This window comes from Notothenia coriiceps, unplaced genomic scaffold, assembly GCF_000735185.1.
Source record: "Notothenia coriiceps isolate Sejong01 unplaced genomic scaffold, NC01 NC01_scaffold00033838, whole genome shotgun sequence".
Taxonomy (NCBI): domain Eukaryota; kingdom Metazoa; phylum Chordata; class Actinopteri; order Perciformes; family Nototheniidae; genus Notothenia; species Notothenia coriiceps.
Window position 1 is genome coordinate 133,130 of NW_011366539.1, and position 233 is coordinate 133,362.

General features: G+C 33.5%; 1 protein-coding gene across 1 annotated transcript in view; it reads left to right on the forward strand.

Moving 5' to 3' along the window:
* The window catches only part of LOC104961841 (WIZ zinc finger), a gene marked incomplete at its 3' end in the record, with an annotated part of 24,968 nt that overhangs the window by 19,708 nt on the left and 5,027 nt on the right, over nucleotides 1–233 (forward strand). The window lies entirely within an intron of this gene.

The following is a 233-nucleotide window of genomic DNA, read 5'->3' on the forward strand; positions in this document are numbered from 1 at the left end:
CAGCATGGAAACATTCATTAGCTAAAAATGACATTATTGTTCTATTAATATAAAGGGAGGTCAGGTACTCTTTAAAACAGCTGGTCGTTATGGGTACTTTTTACTGAAGCACATTTCAAAGCCTCTTTACTTTTACTTGAGTAAAGAAGTTTAGTCAGTACTTCTACTTTCACCAGAGTATTTTTAAACACGAGTATCTGTACTTCTACTTGAGTAAAGGATGTGTGTACTTT